This window comes from Lygodium microphyllum, chromosome 15, assembly GCF_053477565.2.
Source record: "Lygodium microphyllum isolate KBCC chromosome 15, Lygodium_microphyllum_v1.1.10, whole genome shotgun sequence".
NCBI classification, from domain to species: domain Eukaryota; kingdom Viridiplantae; phylum Streptophyta; class Polypodiopsida; order Schizaeales; family Lygodiaceae; genus Lygodium; species Lygodium microphyllum.
Genome location: NC_141149.1, coordinates 106,292,208 through 106,299,549, shown reverse-complemented (window position 1 = coordinate 106,299,549; position 7,342 = coordinate 106,292,208). Strand labels below are relative to the sequence as shown.

Here is a 7,342-nt window from a genome sequence, read left to right as displayed (position 1 = left end):
ACTAGGAATAGATACCATGTATATATGATTTATGCAATGGTGAATGCCTTATTGTGCACAAACAGTTTAGTTTCAAAGTAGAGACTAAAGGAGTCTACTTTAACATGGATAATTGTGACTTGTTCAATGTAAGTGATAGACGATGTGAGGCATTTGTTGAGTATGTTTATATAGTATATTGTCATCAAATACAAAATAGGATTTAAACCACTTTATAAGAAATTTCAACACAATTAACTAATGTTATTGAAAGAATAAAAAACATCAAGTAGATTCTCTCATTGATATTGGTGGTGTTTAGAAACACCAAGGTAACTACATAAAACACTTTAAATTTAGCATATATTTCATAGCCATGCAAAAGCCTTTAATGTAAGGGATATATTTATTATGAAAGTCAAAATTAGTCCATATAGACTTAGCGCCTTCTTGTTACAACATGTATATTGAAAAAATACAAATTTTGTAGATTTTGTATAAAACATTTAGTTGCACTACCATTTATGAAATGTTTGTGATATCCTAACTCATGAGCAAGTTGCATTGCTTCCATATCTTTCAAAGTAGAGACTAAAGGAGTCTACTTCAACATGGATAATTGCAAGCTGTTCAATGTAAGAGACGGATAATGTGAGGCATTTTGTTGAGGATTTTTGTATAATAGATGGTCTCTTGAAGCAAGAAGTAATTGAATGTTGAACATATATACCATCTTTATCAATCATGGTCTCGTGCGGTGTGCTGATGATGAAGATGAGATACCATCCTTCTCTGCTCTAGTCCATTCATCAATGACAACCTTGAATTGAGCATACAATTCATGTCCATATTGAACTCGATCCTATCCATATCGATCAAACTTGATGACTTCATGTGCATCATGGTATTTGCTTAAGCGAGTCAAGTATGGTAGAAGTTCTTTGATCAAGATAGAGTCTTCACGATCAATATCAAATGTTTTTGGATAAATATAATTCTCAACAGGATTTGGACATCCTTTGTAAGGACTGTCATCTATGAGAATAGTCTTGGTATGCTGACAAACATCTCCATATTGATCCCATACATACTTCAGAGGCTTGAACATTGCTTCTACTCCCATCTTATCTTGCCTATATATGATTTTGAGTCGATGTCTATGACATTGTTCTTGGCCCCAAATCATGAAGAAATGATACTTCCTTTTTGCATGGATCTCCAAGCACTTAATAACTGCCATGACATTCTTATGTAAAGCTGTTGACCAAACTCCCACTTGGAATCTTGTAAATAAGGCTTCAAGAAACTCCATACATCCTGGTCGAAGAACAAGCCATTGCTTTCCCATTTGAAAGCTTTGAAACCTTTTAGACTTAGCAAAGCATTGTTGTAAAAGAAGACCATTGAGATCAAGTATTACACATAATTGTGTTGCATTTCTTTTCAAGGAAACATCAATCACATCATCGTGCTCTACTGTTGTTGAATCTGTTAGATATCCAACCATAGATGTCTTAGTTGAAGTTACAAAGAAGAAAAAGAAGCGCATTAGATTCATTTACTTCCTCATCATTCTACCTAATGTTTGAGTTATAAACTGGCAAAGAACACTAAAGCAATTTAACTTCACATTGATAAATACATAAATAGGTACTACTTAATAAATGGTCTTAAGAAAAGAGACATTTGACCATGTGATCAAATCTAATCAAGAGTAATATCATGAGGTGAAAAAAATATATATGATGATTTCTTTGAAGTAAAATCTATTCTAATAAAGTCATTTTTCCATACCTACTTTTTATCGCTAATTATAAGTATACTTGAGATATTAACAATAGATTCTTATAATTAGTTGCAAAAATTATATTATCATTATATTATTTAACATACTCAGTTTTTAAAAAGGCCTTCAAAATGGCATGTACAAAGAAGGTGTTTATTAGTCTTAATTATTAAAAGAAAATTTAAACATGATACTTTTGACCATGTGACCAAAACTATGTCACATATAAGTGACACGTGATAATTTAATTGAGAAAATTTATACTCTATTTGGATAAGTTTTCATAGTTTCTTCTTAAGGACTAACCATTCTATTTTTGAACTAGTTATATCCCATAGATATTTAAACTCACGAATTGTAACAAGGATTTTACCTTAATATTTCACATACACATCTCAAAAGATACATTGGAGAGAAATCTTTGTTGCAATATTTACTATTGAGGTAAAACTCCTTTGGGAGGTGGAATAAATCTTTTTTGGGGTGTGCAATATATTGTTGGCTCTCTTATCCTAAGGTACATGCATAGACATATACTAGTGATGTAGTAAAAGAGGCTATAAGAGATAAGAGCTTTGACCATGTGGACAAATCTAACCAAAACTAACATGACAAGATCATAACACAACACATATAAGAGTTTAATTGAAATCAGATCTAAGATAGACTTAAGTAAATTTTGCATAGCTAGCTCAAACTTTTCATTATGATAAGTATTCTTACACACTAGATTACAATTAAATAGTTATCCTTACAAAGGATGATAAATTTTAATGATCTCTTTAAAACTAATTTGGTAAAATATTTACTTAAATAGACTTTTTAAACCAAACATGCTTGGTACCTTTTGTAAAAAATTAAACAACTAAAGACATAGTTTCTTTAATTAATATCATCAAAGAAAGAAAATATTGCAAATGCTAATGGAAGTAACTTCTCAAGAAAAAAATCAAAATTACATCAATGTGTCTTCCTTGATGAAAGGAGAAGGAACTGAGTTTAAACACCTGACATTTCAGTCTTTTTAACCATTATTATGATTTTTGTATTATGGATGTTGGTTCGCACTTTGTGGTATTTCCATGTTAAGAGAAATCCTATTCCCTGGAGAATAATGCATGGAACTACTATAGAGATCATTTGGACCATTCTTTCCAGTTTCATTTCGATGTTTATCGCCATACTATTTTTTGCCTTATTGTATGCAATGGACTAAATAATAGATCCAGCCATTACCATTAAAGCTATTGGTTATTAACGGTATCGGAGTGCGTCTTTTTACAAAGATGATAGAAGTGCAACAAAGGCTAAGCCAGACTAATTAAATAGTCCACAAAACATCTGGCTTACCGGAACAGACGCAATGCTTAAAGCGTTTGGCGTCGAAAGACTCAAGGAACTAGAGCATGCCAGAAACAAACAAAAAAAAAAAATGTTACCTTCTTATATTTAGCCTTATAAGATTGAAAATGCTCTTTTAGTCTATAGCCAATAAAAAGCCTATGGCTCCTTTCCCAAAGCCATTAAGGGCATATATTCTTGTTTCCGATACAGGCAATATATGGTAGCTTAAATTATAATATAAATAATAAATGCATTAACACCACAGCTAATGGCATATAGTTTTGAGCCCAATGGGCCCAACCTTGTCATCTCTGAAATAGGAAATTTCCGATATATTGACAATAACTATTTTAATTGTTACTAAAGCATCGAAAAGGAAGCGTTGGGTCAACTATGATAACTTTGTCTACCTTGGAAATGGAGGTCTCACAATAGGTTTAGGCAAACACGAGCACTTCACTAAAGGAGACCAGCGCTTATATTTTACTAGGGTTTCAAAGGCTCACAGCAAGCAAGAAACAGTAAAATCCCATAGCTAAAGGTTGCAAAAAAGTGGCCATAGGTTGCTGGACATGTAAATATTGTTTTCGATAAAACATATTGTTGTATGGCCGTTTAAGCAAAAAAAGGTTGCTTCTTTTTGCCGAAAATAAGGCCATGGTTTCATTGGAGGGAAAACAGATTGTCGGAAATTTCTGGCCAGTAGGCAAAGTTGATATACTAAGTTAAGTCGTAACATCTCATCTCTGGCAAGCTGAAATGAGAACCCATAAAATACTAGCTTATTTTTCAAGTATCAATAGGCGTGGAGAGCTGTTTGCGGGGAGACTCGCAAGTACAGTTTGGAGGGTGGCAAATGAGCCTGAGAAATGGCTGGCTGCCAACCCAACCTTATGAGTATTCGGACTATAACAGTTCCGATGAATAGTTATTAACTTTCGACAGTTATATGCTTTCAGAGGATGATTTGTAATTGGGTTAATTATGTTTATCAGAAGTGGACAATTGAGTGGTTGTATCGGCTAAAACTCATTCATGTATGATTATAACTTTAGCTGATGTATTTTATAGTTGGGCTGTACCTTTTCCAGGTGTTAAATGTGATGTCGTATCTGGTTGTTCGAATTAGACTTTCATTTTTATATAATGAGAGGGAGTTTATTATGGCTAGTGCAGCGAGATCTGTGGAACCAATTATGCGTTCATGCTTATCGTCATGGAAGCGGTTTCTAAGGATGATTATCTGAAATGGATATTTGCTCAATAAGCGTGCAGTCGCCTATTGCTTGCGCAGGTGTCGTCTTTTAAAGAATTAAATTGAACCTGTCACTGAAATGACAAAAGCAACTCATATGAGGCTTTGGATTTTCTTTTATTAAATGAAGAAACCATATAGATTACATCTATTAGGCTACGATAATGTCTAATAATCTAACGTTATGTACCAATCTATCCCTTATCACTCCGATTATGTATGTGTGATTATGGTAAATTGATTTTTAAAGTATCTCATCAAAAAAATGGTTACATGTTGACTTGCTAGGCCGGCAGCACGTAAAAATGAGGGCTTGATAAACCCTCCCTATTAAAACTGGCTATAAATATCAAAAACTGCAACCGCAATCAAAGAAACCGTCAAAACATCGAGGACAGTGTTTCTTCAACAAGAAAAGAATGAGTTTAGGATTCGACAGTTTAGATGGTATGAGAATTGGATTACACCACTAAATCCCCAATCCAAGGCTTGCTGTGTAGTGACAGTGCCAATGTCTATTAATCATTGTTTCCAGACACGGTTATTGGTTGACATCTCTTCTGATTCGTCAATACGAGAAGCAAATTGTTATGTGAATAAAAAAATATCTTCACCCAAGCCCAAAGGCAAATCTTGTGCCACTCCACCTGGTCATATGTAACTAGTATACATCCTGGCTCCCGAAACTCTTTCATGGAATTCGAGAAGTTTCTCTCATTCCTCAAAAGCCCACGGAAAGAGAATTAATGCTCCCACGTCCATCGCATAAGTAGTTAAAGCAAGTAAGTGATTCGAAATTCAAGTTATTTCACAAAATAACACCCATATATATTAGGCTCATAACGGTACCTCGCAATTACAAAGTCTTTCTACGGCTAAAGGATAAGCGTGTTCTTAAGCCATCATAGAAACATAAATAGAGTGAAAAGTTACTTGATGCCAGCCAAAGCTGTGTCACTTGCATCATATAATCAAGTGCTCTCTAAACCGTACTAGATAGTTGCCTATCATACGGCTCTTTGATTTGAGTGACCGTAAAAGAACAGAGTTTAGTTGCTACCGAACAGAAACGATTTCACATTAAGAGAACATCCAAATCTTTACCTTCATCTGTAACGCTAACGAAGCAGTAAACGTAAGTTAAAGGCTTTGCTTTGTCCTAAAAGCTAAAAAAAGTACGAAACCGCTTTTTTACCCCATTCCATGCACGCTATGAAAAGACTAGTTAAGGCAAATAAAACGCGTTGTTGTGCTCTGGCCTCGAAACTCATACATTCCAATAACATCTCACAAAGCGGTTAAATTAACTGACTAATCCCTCATCCAGATGTTCTAACTGACATGAACTTTGCTCTTAACAGCTCAAATGGAAAGCATTAATCTTAAAGCCATTAATCTAAACTCCTTCCCTTCTATGACACTAGCAGCCTTTTTTGTTTATATAGTGTCTTGGTACTGCGAACTTTCTGTCTTACACATCTAGTAAGCAAATGCATAATTCACCGGTTCCATTAAATGCTCTTATCCTTTAGCAAAGGTCATGTGAGCGTACAGTTATGCTTCAAATGTTTACGATATCCATGTCAAATCTTAGTTTCCCTCTTTTTTGGTGCATTCGCTTCAGATCTCCGATACACACAAGGAAAAATGCGAAAGAAAAAAACCTTATGTCCAAGGCTTATCCAGTTGATCACTTGCTATATCTTGGCTTGATTCTTCTATGGCCTCGGGTGGTACTTCAAGAACTTGAACTTCAATAGGAGGAACCTCTTGGGAGTTTGAATTTTTTTTGGCACTCTCATGGACCCTCCACAATTGTGCTTCAACCTCTCTTTGCTCTTGAGTGTTGCAACCCACTGCAATAGTCTTCATATGATTTACCAATGCCACCTTAGATGCAATTCCACTTGTATATACATCAAATACAACCTTATGAGCATCATTGAATGCTTTGATTGTAGTTTCCATAACTTTCATTTTCTTCCTCAAAATGGCATTTGCAATCCTTTGTTCTTATTCAAGATCTTCATCATTGCACTCCTTGTCCAAGCCTTCAAAGTCCAAAATGAAAGGCTTGTTGACATTGTTTATATATCTCTCAAAATTGATGAAGCTTTTCTCCATGGTCACTAATGTCAAAACCACAAAAGAATCTATAGATCCAAAAGCAAATGTTTTATCCATTGGTAGAAAGTCAACACTGCCAACTAGCATGTGATACTTGCAAGAAATACTTTCAAGAGCATTTTCCAAAGCTACCATTTGCTTTTGATCAAGAAATGATAACAACATGAATTGTTTAGGTTCACATATCATTTGTAGTAGAGTGGATACAACCTTTCCAAACTTTATAGAGTCCCATTTCATTCCCTCAACCCCATGTGCTACATCTAGAACAACAACCCCAATGGTAATTGGATCTCTGTAAACATTATGTATAAGATCAAAGGTTTCTAGATTGCATATGACAACATATACATGCCAAGGGGAAGTAGTGGAGGATTGAAGAGGATTTTGCTTTTTTCCAATTAGGAAGTTCACAAAATCTTTTGCTCCATTTGGTAGGGACCCTGCATCAACTCCACGTGTGAGCTTCTTTGATACCCAATCATTGCAAATGCCGAAAATCTTTGTGTAGACTTCATCATTGATATCATAATCATCAACAAGCTCTTCCCAAGTCTTCATCACAGTGCCACTTTTTGGAACTGAAGCATTGAAAAGAGTGACTAATTCCTCCTTTAGGACCCTATCTTGCTTGATTTGCTTAGCCCTTGTTTCTATGTCAATCATATCTTCCTTATCCCATTTCTTTCTAAGAAAAAAGATATGACCTTCATTGATCTCCTCTTGTAGTGTAAGGAGTATCCATCCTTTAAACCCATAAGGCAACGAAATGCAGCAGGAGAAGGTTGCCTTCCCTTTTTTCTTGAACTCTCCTCTTGGGATATAAATTCACCTCTAGAGTATCTCTTCAT

The 7,342-nt window shown here is 34.9% G+C and overlaps 1 pseudogene; it reads right to left on the bottom strand.

The window, feature by feature from the left end:
* Positions 1-6,029: 6,029 nt before the first annotated feature.
* LOC148024868 (uncharacterized) lies at positions 6,030-6,731 on the bottom strand (annotated as a pseudogene).
* Between the last annotated feature and the right edge of the window lie 611 nt (positions 6,732-7,342).